Source organism: Triturus cristatus, chromosome 2_1 (genome assembly GCF_964204655.1).
Source record: "Triturus cristatus chromosome 2_1, aTriCri1.1, whole genome shotgun sequence".
Lineage (NCBI taxonomy): Eukaryota > Metazoa > Chordata > Amphibia > Caudata > Salamandridae > Triturus > Triturus cristatus.
The window spans coordinates 159,217,944-159,230,336 of NC_140581.1; positions in this window are offsets into that span (position 1 = coordinate 159,217,944).

Genomic DNA, 12,393 nt, shown 5'->3' on the forward strand with positions numbered 1-12,393 from the left:
GTGTAATAGTCTTTGAGCTGTGCATTCTGTCAGTCTTTGGGTTTTTGTAGTGGATCTTCGGACGTCCGGTTGCTTCCATCATCTTCATGTCGGGCGCTTCCTTCACCTTCAAGGAACTCGGTAGCGGGCAGAACCACAGACTTTATTTAGTTTCTCTCCTGGTGGCCTTTGAGGTGGCTAGGCTACCGCTCTGAGATTTCCACTTAGTTTGTGGTCTGCTTAGCCGAAGTTCTCTCCTTTCGTCGCAAGTTATACTCTTCCTTGGATGGCACGGTGGGATCGGGATATTTCACTAATTCAAGTGTTTCTGTATCTGGGCAGTGGCGCAGGGATGGTCGGTCTTTGTCCAGAAGTTCTTCTTGGGCGGTGATGTTGTCCGTGGTCGTCAGGGTCGGTGATACCTTCTTGCAGTGGTGTGCATGCAGCCAATTACGTTTCCCCTCCACTCGAAGAGCTGTTCGGGTGGTGATCAGGACTTGCAGGGGGCCTGTCCACCGGGGCTCCAGACTCTTGGTGCGCTGGAAGTTACGCACTAAGACGAAGTCACCGGGTTGGATGTCGTGTCCGGGGCCCCTGGAAACATCGGGAATGGCGTGCAGCACCTGCTGATGGATAACAGACAACGTTTTAGTTAGGTTATACAAATAGTCAGACATGAGGACGTCCGGGATGTCGTGGATGGATGTTGGCTTTGGTGCAGTCCAAAGGTTCATGGGCCGCCCGAAAACGACCTCGTAGGGTGTCAAGTGGTGTTTAGTGGGGGTGGAACGCATTGATAGCAATGCTAGCGGGAGGGCGTCTGGCCATTTCAGTCCTGTGGTTGCAACTATTTTTGCTATCTTAAGCTTCAATGTGGCATTATGTCGCTCAACCAAGCCGGCAGATTGGGGATGGAAGACCGCATGGAATTTTTGTTTTACACCCAGCCCCTTTAAGATGAGTTGGATAACCTCGGCTACAAAGTGGGGGCCGTTGTCGCTCCACAAAATTCGACAAAGGCCGTATCGGGGGAAGAATTCTTTCAGTAGTACTTTTGCGGTAGTCATAGCGGTGTTGTCGTGGGTTGGGTAGGCTTCCACCCAATTGCTGAAGGCACACACAACGACAAGTATGTACTTCAAACCCTGGCACCTTTCTAACTGGACATAGTCCATTTGTAGGACTTCAAAGGGGTGATTGGGAACCCCAAACCCTCCCCGGGGTACAGCAGTTCCTTTCCCAGGGTTGTGTTGGAGGCATACCAGGCATTGTTGGACCAGACGTTTGGCTGAGTCTGGGATTTTGTCATTGTGCCAGACTTTGGAGATGAGTTCGATCATGGGGGCAGACCCTATGTGTGCGGGGGAGTGTGCCATGGTCAGCATGGGGATCAAGTATGAGTCGGGTAGCAACCATTTGTTCGAGTCCTTAGTTCGCCAGCAACCGTCATCGTCATTCAATCCCACCCGGGCCCATTCAGTTAATTCGTGTGGTGTGCTGGCTAGTTGGATATCCCTAATCGTTTCCCTAGCATCCTTCCATTTCCCAGTTTGTGACCTGGTCACGTACATATGGGTCGTGGACCTATTCTCGGCTGTGGTTCGGGCAGTAATGTCAGCTAGTGCATTTCCCTGTCCTATAATGTCTGTCACCTTCTTATGTGCCTGGCATTTGATCACAGCCAGCCGTGTGGGGAGGAGGACTGCTTCGGTCAGGGCAGAGACTAGATCTCCATGCAGGATGGGTGTGCCATGAGAAGTCAAGAATCCCCTCTCTTTCCATAAGAGCCCAAAGTGGTGAACTACCCCGAAGGCGTACTGACTGTCTGTGTAAATGTTTGCGGTTGTCCCTGCTGCCAGGATGCAGGCTCGTGTGAGAGCAATTAGTTCCGCCGCCTGTGCGGATCGCTGTGTGATGCGGGCTGTCTCAACAACTGTTCGGGCTGTGGTGACTGCATAGGCAGCTGAGGTGGTGCCATCGGGGAGCTTGATGCATGAGCCATCCACCCACAGTTCTCCGTCAGGGTCCGGGAAGACAGTATCCTGGAGGTCAACCCTACTCTTGGTCTGTTCGTCGGTGAGGGTCACGCAGTCATGTATAGGGGACGCATTGGGGTCAGCGTCAGGGAGAGGTAGTAGAGTAGCTGGATTCAGAGTGGTGCATCGTTTCAATGTGATGTGGGGTGCGAGCAGAGTCAGTTCGTAACCAGTCAGTCGTGCGCTAGTCAGGTGTTGAGTCTTGGTTTGGTTCAGGAGGGTGTCAACCGCATGGGGTACCAATACTGTGAGGGGGTTCGAGAGCACGATCCCCTCACTTTGTCGGATGGAGACAGCAGCGGCGGCTACTGCTCGAAGGCAGGCGGGCAAAGCTCTGGCTACAGGGTCAAGAGTGGCAGAGAAGTAGGCACAAGGGCGTTGTTTAGGGCCTATGGACTGGGTTAGGACAGACAGCGCACATCCCTCCCTTTCGTGGGTGTAGAGGGAGAAAGGTTTAGTGTAGTCTGGGGTTCCTAGGACTGGGGCCGAGCAGAGGGCGTCTCGTAATTCTTTGAAGGAGGATTGGCATTCGGGTGTCCAGGGGAGGGGGAAGGGGACATCTTTAGCCAGCAGGGAAAGCAGAGGTTTTACGATAAGACTGAAGTTTGGCAACCATTGTCGACAAAAGGAGGTGAGGCCTACTAGGGACCGCACTTGCTTCTGAGTTTTGGGAACAGGCGTTTCTAGGATGGTCTGAATTCGGTCAGGGGTAAGTTTTCTCCCGTCTTTGGATAGTAGGTGGCCTAGATATGTTACTTGGGGTTGGCAGAATTGCATTTTCTTCCTGGAGACCTTGTGACCGTTCTCCGCGAGGAAGTGGAGGAGGTGAATGGTGGCTGTGACGGCAAGTGGAGTGGTGTCGGCCGCCAAAAGAATGTCATCAACGTACTGTATTAACACCACTCCATCAGGTAGTTGGACTGCATCTAGTTGCCTCTTGAGGGCTTGGCTATAAATGCTGGGACTCTCAGTGTAGCCTTGGGGTGCCCTACAGAATCTGTACGAACGGGCTTTTAAAGTGAAGCCGAACAGGTAGCGGCTGTCTGGGTGGATGGGGATGGAAAAGAATGCATTCTTGAGATCAATAACGGTAAAGGTGCTGGCAGTGGATGGAATCAGGGTGAGGATGGTGGTGATGTCTGAGACCACGGGGTACTGAGGTATGACTACTTTGTTAACTTCTCGTAAGTCAACAATAAAGCGGTATGCTTTCTCATCTCCCTCGCCTTGCTTCTTTACAATGGGTAGGATAGGGCTGTTGCAAACATTACTGACTACTTCTTCTACCACTCCTGCATCGACTAGGGACTCGATGATTTCCACCAATGCCTTCTCGCCTTCGGGCGATATCCGATACTGTGGAAGCTTTGGGAGCACTGCGTCCGGTCGGACGGTTATGTGTACTGGGTCGATCACCATGCGCCCTACATCTGAGTCGGTTTTAGCCCATAGATGTGAAGGTAATGTGTCGAGTAGGGACAGGTCAGCATCGGTTATAGAGAGCATACGCCGTGTGTGACAGGGTCTGAACAGATCTGGGTTATCGTGCAGGATGACTCGAACTCCGTCTGGGGAGCATCTGATGGTAGCTCGAAAATGTTTTAGCAAATCAAGTCCCATAATAGCATCGGGGGTGTTGGAGGAGAGCAGAAAGGTCGTGTCAGTGGCGTTATCTTCTAAGTCAAAGGAGATTGGTGCTGATAAGGGGTTAGTGGAGGGCGTTCCATCGAAGCCTATTGAGGTTACGTGTGAGCCAGACAAGGGTGCCCTAGGAATCAGTCGTTTAGATAACGCACTACGTGTCGCCCCAGTATCTACCAGGAATGGAGATTTTGTGCCCAAGACCTTAGCGGTGACGTAAGGACCTTGCTGGTCAACACGGAGTTCGACTGGATCCCTCCCTTGCCCCTGGCGGTCCTATGCGAAGTCATGGGTGCTTTCGTAGTCGGACTGCTGACACTGGTTTTGTCGGGGGCGATCAAAGGTGTTTGGTCTGCCTGGCCTGTCGTTGATGGTGTCGTTCGTGTACCCTCGTCCCTGTCCTCTATTTCTGGGGTCATATGCTGTGTCTCTGGGGTCCCTATTTTTGTTCAATTCCAGAAGGACCGGGCACTGGGATTTCCAGTGTCCGAACCCTCTACAGAACGCACATTGGTTCCCATCTAAGTCTCTCCGTCCGTTGTAGGGTGCAGGTGTATGGTCTCTAGGGGGTAGCTTTCTAGGGGCGGTTGGTTGGTAATTCCCTTTCGGGGGTTCCCTTCCTATGGTCACCCCTTGCAACTGTGCTATCATTACCCTCTCCTTCAGTTCCTTTTTCTTCCTCTCTGACGCCCTATCGTTCTCATTCTTTTGGTTTTCGTAGTATTGGGCCATCTGGAGGATTGCTGCGGGTTTGGAGGCTGCCCAACTACTCTCGCTGGTCTGTAGCTTCTGGGAGACTTCTTGTGACAGACCTTTCACATAATTCTGGACAAAGAGGTGATGTCCGGTTGCAGTGGTCATGTCCTGGCCACTATAATCGGAAAACACAGTCTCGAATCAGGAGAAGTATTCAGACACATCCTCCTGGGGTTTCTGGCGACAAGCCGTCACTATCGACCAGTCTACCTTTCTTTCTGGGATTAGAGTCTTCAACTTCTGTACAATCTTGTCTGGGAGCTCCAATATGGCTTTCGGGGGTTTCTGTCCCGTTTCTCGCTGTTTATCTATGGTATCGAGTTGTACCCAGGTATATCCAAACGGCTCAGCGTGGTCAACTTTCCGGATTTGCTTCCACACATCAGCCGGCAGACATAGCCCGAAGAACAAGTCGATATCTGCTAAAGTCATTATTGTTGAACCTAAGGCTGTACCCAGTTCGGTGTAGAAGGCAGTCGGGTTCTTTCTTAAGTCGGGTAGAGTTTTTCTAAAGGTCAGAATATCTTGTCGGTCCCATGGCTGGTAGACCCAATTATATACAACCCTTCCCTTCGCATCTTGGTGGTTGATGTCGTCATGTGTTCCCTGACCTCGTGGGGGGACCCAGTAGGGGGCGGCCTCTTTGATGGGCATCATGGTATCAGTCCTTCCTTCCTGGGGCTTAGTCGCTATGGGGGTTTCTGCTTTGGTGGTCTGCCTGTGTTCTCTAAGGTGTCGATAGACCTCGAGTGTACGAGTGAAGAGGTTCGTCACATCGCCCTCTCCTTCTTCCCCAATGTCTACCTTCCTATATAGGGCCGCTAAGCCTTCGGGACCTTTATCGTGGTACCTATCCTCATATGTATTCAGAGCGTGATAACAAAGTCGTACGACAAAGTGTCGTCTGCGGCTGTCGGCATACGAGTTATACACGTCTGTCATATACTCCTCACTTTCCTTACGTTCCACCAGTGTCTTTACTATCTTGTCGATTCCTGTTCGTTCATCCTTCGTTAGTCGATTCATTCTGGTGGACTCTTTCTTTCTCATCTCAGGGTTATCCAACGTTATTGCCGACGTTGTGTTCAGTACAAGAGGCTCGGCCGGCGCGGAGGCCGTGAGGACCGAGGCCCCTGTACTGCTTTCGCTCGTGTTTGGGGGTTGTGGGTGTTGCACTACCGATTGGGAGGGTGCGTATGGAGGGGGCATGTAAATGATCGGGGGACCTAATAGTAATTCATCATTCGTTCGTTGCTTAGAGGACAACTCAGGGTAGAGCACAGAGGGGGTCCTAACAGCGTACTGGCCTGATGTTTCGGGCTCCTGTCTTAGTTTAGTTTCCCTTCTCTCCTTTATTTCTTCTTCTAACTTTCTAGCGGCAAGGTGAGCTGCCTTTCGTAATTCCTTTTCTGCTTTTACTTCTTCCCTCTTTTTTCGTTGTGTTGCTTCTTTGCGCCACATGCCGATACTGTCAAGCATAGTAGGCGTCGTCTTATTGCTACGCAGAGCTATTTCTAGCATTTCTATCTTATGGTCGTCGAAGGATCCCATCAGTGGCCACTGACTCTCGGGGTCCTTCCTTGTATATTTATGCCATAGCTTGCTATAAGCTACGGCGACTAGTCCATATTTAGTGAACATGTCCTTATTAGGGGTGCCTTCCAGAGGAGCCGGATGGTTCACCTCTAATAAGCGGTCCGGGCAGAACCAACTACCAATCAGTGGGGAGAAGAAAGGCATGACGGGTTTCAACGGGGACAAAAGTCAGCACTACCTATCTTTTCACTGCTTGCAAAGACTAGACACAATATCTCTATTCCTCGTTATTTGTAAGCAGAGAATACCTCCAAAGAACCAATATCGAACAACTAGTGTTCGGACAATCAATCAATCAATGGGGAGATAAAGATAGGCACGACGGGTTACAATGGGGACAAAAGTCTGCGTTACCTACCCTTCACTATTTGCAAAGACTAGACAGAATATTTCTATTCTACGTTATTTGCAAACAGAGAATATCTCAAAGAGCACTATTCTTCAAAACAATCAATGTTCGGACAATCAATCAGTGGGGAGATAAAGATAGGCACGACGGGTTACAACGGGGACAAAAGTCTGCGTTACCTAACCTTCACTATCTGCAAAGGGAGAGAGAGAGAGAGTATTTCTACTCCTCCCCGTTTGTAGACAGCGAATATCTCAAAGAGAACAATCAATGAGCAATACTAGTATTTCAAACAATCAATCAATTATTTCGCAATTTGTCGTGTTTCACGACCTTACCCGGACCGCGTGGACAGTTTCTCGTCTTCCGCCTCCAGCGCCCGATCGTCCTCTACTCTCCGTATTTGCCGCGGCACTCCTGATGGTTCCCAGTCAGGACCGTAGATCACTCGAGAGAGGTCTGCTCGGAACCAGTGAAGTTCGGATGATCGGCTGCCAGACGAGGGTCTATCGGGCAGGAGCTCTCCCGATCGTTGCAGTCGTTCACTCTGTCGTCAGGACCTCTCCCACTGGATCCACGTGTCGCTGATGGGCCCCACGCTTGGGACGCCAATTGTTAAACGGTAGCGGCAATTTCAGTCGATAACCCTTCAAGTATTGCCCGGCGGTAATCGCCTCTTATACCATTCGATGTTAAACCAATAAAGAGGCAGGCGCCGGAGACTGGAAGGCAGGAAACAAAAGTTTTATTCCGTCGGAGCAGAACACATCAGATCAGACAGCAAGGTATCGTCACGAGGTGCTCTAACTGCATCTCTGAGGCCTGGCCTCTTATACACAGGTTTATGACTTTATTGCAGGGTTATCGTACATGGCACATTCTTGAGATTGTCTTGGAACATGAAAGAACATCCTCGGAATCCCCACTTCGAGCTCGTTCCCACACATATCTACAGTGGAAGTCCCCACCCCATCTACAGTAGGAGATGGCTATCACACAGCTGGACATTCCGCCAATTCCCGGGGGTGTGTGCGACCGGCCGGGTCTCAGGGGGTAGGGGCTTTGATCTACTGTAATCCCTTTGATGTGGGGTGTTTCCCTTACAGTAGGGGCAATAAACTGCATCCGCAGGGCTAGGTGATGGCCTGGGATCGATTCGGACAATGGGGCGCAGAGGAAGGGGGTTATCAAAAGAGATGCATGACCATGTATGGGATGTCGGTCAGGCGTGGTATGTGGTTCCATGGCAGGGTCGCGCAGAAGGAGAGGGTTTATGGCCCGTGTATGAGAGAGCGGGGGTGGCCGGCGCGCGGGGGATGCTTGCAGCGCCAGGGGGACGCGCTGGCGATCGGCAATGAGCAGGGAGAGACCAGGGTGCTTAAAAATGGCTGCCGTGCGCTTTCCTGTGTGTTGCGCTGGGGAGAGACAAGATGGCGCAGATAATGTTCAGTTTGCAAGCTAAATTTCCACAGAGCCATTGGGAGAAGGTTTCTGCCTTTCCCTATGTACCCTTCAAAATCAGAGCATATCGTCAATGTATCTCTTCCATAAACCCACTTGGGCTATAAATGAGTTGCTAAACTTGGAGCACACGCTCTCCCCATTGAGCTTGCAAGATGAAATTACCCTCATATTCAAAGACATTTGTTTGTCAAAACCATATGGGCACAGTCTAATACAAATTTGGGAGGGGGTATATATTCTTAATTTTTTTATGTTAGCAGTGCTTAATTTGAGCCGGTGGTTTCTGGCGCTCGGCTCTGTGACTTAATTGCCAGCACCGGCACTTATTTGCCTGAACCTGCACTTATGACATCTGCCACTTGGTGGTGCTGTTTGTGTAATTTGAAGATGAGCAGAAAAACAGTTGTTTGTTAATTCAATACCTGCCACCCAAGCCATTCTTAAAACTTTGGCGGCCTTGAACAGTTTAAATTGTCACACTTCAGTGTGAAGGTTAGTAGTTGTGTAAGTACAGTGGCAATGTGTTGTGAAAACTATGCTGGCCTCCTGATGAGAGCCCTGGCACTTATTTCTTTACAAATTAAGCACTGGATGTTAGTAACTTCTCAAATTATTTCCAGGGTGGACTCCTGGGAAAAGGTGATTTCCAATGGGCATAAAAGTTTGTCAACATGAAGAAAAATAAACAATATTGTCAGACGTTTACACTTGCAATGACATATATAGTCAAAGTATACCATGGACATTTTCCATTCAAAAATACCTTTGTATTATCACTAACTTTGAATTCACAAGAGAATTTCAAAAATACTCTTGGGAAACTGCAAACAAAGCACCTCCTTATAAGTAATCTTGGAATCATGTGTCAAATCTAAGAAACACAGACATTACTTCCAAATTAAGCATAATTTGATTTCAATTCTATGTGTATAACTTTAGAACAAGACTGATGAAATGAGGATGGGCACAAACCTATTAGAGATATTGCTCTGTATCCAGTTATCGCCATTGACAAAGAAAGTTTGGTTTGTTTTCACCAGGGCTATTCCTATGTCTGTAGTTAATTTACAACATTCCTAGAATTAATAATTAATTTCCAACCATAATTCTGGGATCTACAAATGTCATAGCATTGCACGAGTAGTAACCTGAGCAAACATTTGTGCTTTCATAAATATGTGGCAAATATCTAAGGCCCTTATTACGGTGGTGATCGGTGATACAGCATTGTTACGGCAGGTGACCATCTGACAATGTGTCTGTGTTCCCACCTGCCTGATTAGAATAGGAACACCGTACAGACGGATGTAAAATGCTTTTATCCACCGCAGCTTGTGCTGAGGCCCACGAAATGGGGTGCAGCACTTTGTGCACATCCATGCACAATTTACCAGGCACGGTGTGGTGTCTAGCACACGCTGCATGAATCTGTGGGTTGCACTACATGTGGTACTTAGCAGTGGCCCAAGGTGGACGGGGGCCACAAGCAAGTCTGTTTCCATCTGCCTTTTCATGGCAGTGGGACCTCCATGAACTGGCAGTCAGAAAGGGATATCCTAATTCCTACAGCAGTGCCTGCGAATGCACCACCTCCATTGTAGGGTTAGGAAGCGTACCGCCGTCCCGATGGGATCTTTGATCCTGTCGGAGGCAACGGTCTTACCCCCAGACCTATGTGGTCCAACCGGCTGCTTTGTAATGCAGCGGTTAGACCGATGCCCTGGATGGCGGGAGAACCACCACCAAAGGCCTGTCAGTGGTGGTCACCATCGTAATGAGGGCCTAAGTACCTGTTCAGTAACAACGTTTCTTTCTATACAGCAACTTTTTCCTTGATGCCACTCTACCACTTTTTATCTGCAATGTCTACTTTTCGGATTTGCTAACATGCTTTTTCACCAATAACCACTAAAAATGGTCCTTAAGAAGTGGTAGTACAATTTAGCCAGAAAGATTAGTTGTTTAATGGTATCTGATGAGAGTTTATAGTCTTTCTAAATAAAGTGGAATGTAAAATTACTTTCAAGCAGATTATTCTAAACCTTATAAGAATCCCCAAAATGTGTTTACCTAGTTTTCTCTTTTAATAACACCGTAAAGAAAATGTATATCAGGCAATTTCTCTTTTTTGAAAATGAAGTTTCTAACAGGTGATTTTATTTAATTCGAACATTAGGAAAAACCTTGTAAATTACTATATATAACATTCCTAGAGGATTTTGTGGAAATGTTTAATCATTATCCCAGTTAACAAAGGAATGTATAAACATTAAAATCAATACCTCTGTATATCATTACATTTCCATGATTTCAAACGCAACAAACATATTTTTAACACAGGTTTTTGTGTTATTTCTCAATCAATCAATCAATCAAAAGTTGCTTTATTTCGATAACCAATATCTTAAAAGCATTTCCAAACTTACATACTTCAATTTATGTAAGCCATAAAAAATATTAAAGAGAGACATCAATTTAAAAATATAAAACCCAATAATACATTAAGTTCATCAATTGCTAATTGCCCTAAAAGTTAGAAAGAGTGATTGTAGCAAGAATAGTCTTGGGTCAACGTTTTGTAAGAGTTCATTGCAAACCCTTCTTCACATAAAACCCTTTTTTTTTCCCCTTTAGATTATTCTTAGTCTACTTAAAGGGAATAAAGTGACAGTGCAATATATCATGTACAAACCATAGAGCTAAAAATATAGAAGCATAATTCATTAAAAATCTCCACGTAAAAAAGTGAACCTTTCAATCCAAGCACAACCAAGGTACTTGGCTACACCACAAGCAAAGAGAGTCCGCGCATCAGCCTTTAAAATACATAAAGCAGTGCGATATTCGCGCGTGCTCAAATCTCTGCAAATGGATTTAAGCCATCTCTTCTTGCGCTTTTATAAGCAGGGCAGGCAAACATGAAATGGGCTATGCTCTCTATCGGTGTTTTGCAACAGGGGCACCCTAATGGTGTCTGATATGGGGTGCTCCATTTCGCAGTTAACTCTCTAACTGGCAGTGGGCCTACCCTAAACTGTATATAAAGTGCTCTATCTCGTGGTGTTTGGATAAAATCTAGATAAGGTTCTAAAAATGTATATTGCTTATGGAGATAAAACTCTTTCGTCAGCCTGCCTGCTCTTGAGTTGATAAGCTCCTGGGCGTTGACCCAAGCCCAATAACATCTTTTGAGGTTGGCCTTACTAGGAGGGGTTTGCGTATCCCATGCTTCCTTGAAGCCTAATGCAACAAGAGATTGTTTTAGATTGAGCACCCAGCTAATTCTTTGGTTAACATCTAGCGCCATGACTTCTGTAAGCGCGGCGGCATAGCTGGTTAATTCAGGGGTTTGATATAAGCGAGCCCAAAATAACAAGGGTCGTAGCCTAGCTATCTGTTTAAAAGAATGCCTACCCATATCTTTTAGCAACGGTTTCAATGGCACACTTCGTGGGAGCATCACTAAATCTCTTAGAAATTTATGTTCGGACCTGCAAATGCTTTCAGTGGTCTCAAGACCCTACAGTTCAGCTCCATAAAGAGCTGAACTGACTGCTTTTGCTGCATAAATTGTAAGGGCAGGAGCCACAGGTCTGCTCTGCGAGGAGCGATGTTCTTTAGTTAGTGTGCCTGTGATACGTTTGTGATTTAGAAGTATTTTATCAATGTGATGCCTCCATCTCATTTTATCGTCTAATCTTATTCCCAGATTATCGAACATTGAAACTTTTTCCAAGCGTATTCCATTTAAAGTAAAATTATCTCTATACGGCTTATAAGGGTTAAACGCCATAAGTTTAGTCTTGGAGGTATTCACAATCAGACCCCTAGACTCACAAAAAGTTTAAAATCTGTCTAGGAGCTTTTGGAGCCCTGCTGGCATTTCAGAAATAAGCAACATATCATCTGCAAAAAGTAAAGTGGGAACCCTGTCTCCTGCCAGGGCTGGTGCATCAGATGGAAACTCCTGCAAATAGCTCACCACCCCATTCATATATAAAGAGAACAGGGTGGGAGCCAAAACGCAGCCCTGGCGTACCCCTCTATTTACTGGGATCCTGTTTGTTTTTTGTCCCTGGGACCCCCACCTCACTTGGGCATAATTGCTCTCATGTAGGCGAGTCAAGATGTTCAGTATTAGTGGTGGCATCCCCATTTCTTCTAGTAGATGCCATAGCCGATCACGAGGAACTAGGTCAAAGGCAGTCTTTAAGTCAATAAATGCCAAATAAAGGCTTCCCTTGCCAATCAGGACCACCTTCCAGTAAATTAAAAACAACCTAAATACTTGATCCAACGTCCCTGTCCATGCCCTAAATCCAGCTTGGTATTGGGAGAGTATATTTTCTTCATCCACCCATTGACGGATTCTCTGCAATAACACCCTGTCAACTACTTTCTGCATAGCGTGAATCAAACTGATTGGACGGTAGTTGGCAGGGTCATCCCTTGCTCCTTTTTCTACCACCTCGGCCCCTTTCCATGATTCTGGTACTGCACTCCCTCTTGCGATTGAGTTAATTAAAAGTATAACATGATTTGCCCAGTTGCGAGTGTCTGCAAGAAAAAAAT